Below are 698 nucleotides of genomic sequence, written 5' to 3'. Positions count from 1 at the left end.
ATACCCAACCTAAACCTCCCCTGGCACAACTTGAGGCCATTTCCTCTTGAGGCAACTTGAGGCAAAGTGCCTCCTCCAGAGCCCCTTAGAGAGGTCGACCCCCCACAACTCTTAGAGCTCCCTATAGAGCATCTCCCCCCCAAAATCTCTCAGAGAAGGACTCTCTCTGTAACCCCCTTTCAGAGCCCCATAAAGAGAGACCCCATCTAAACTTTATAAAGGGACTCGCCCCATAACTTTTCTGGAGGGACCCATCCTATAATCTCCCTATGGAGAGGTTTTCTCTCTTAAAAATCCCCCTCTGAGCCTCATAGAGAGGGACTCCCCCAAGAATCCCCAGAGAGACTCCCCACCCCACAGATCCCCCCCAGCAGCCCCCCGACTGCTCAAAGGCTTTCAGTGCCCCCCCTCAAGAGACCTGACCCCAAATCCACTTCAAGTGCCCTCAGTAGAGACCCTAACCCCTTGTCTCCCAGCATCACCCCCCCACCGAGGCCATGGGGTGAGGGGACATGGGGTCACCAGGGCTCTGTGAGCCCAGCATGGACCAGCATGGTCCCCACAGTCACCGGATCTGTTTACACCCCCTCCCAGCACCCCCAAATATCCCCACAGCCTTGCTCTGCCCCACGGTGCCTCAGGGCAGATGTCCGAGCAGCGGCTGGGGGGCGGAGGCAGGGGAAGGGGGGGGGGGCACG

Source organism: Fulmarus glacialis, unplaced genomic scaffold, assembly GCF_000690835.1.
Source record: "Fulmarus glacialis isolate BGI_N327 unplaced genomic scaffold, ASM69083v1 scaffold37377, whole genome shotgun sequence".
NCBI classification, from domain to species: Eukaryota; Metazoa; Chordata; class Aves; order Procellariiformes; family Procellariidae; genus Fulmarus; species Fulmarus glacialis.
This window is presented reverse-complemented; position numbering follows the sequence as displayed.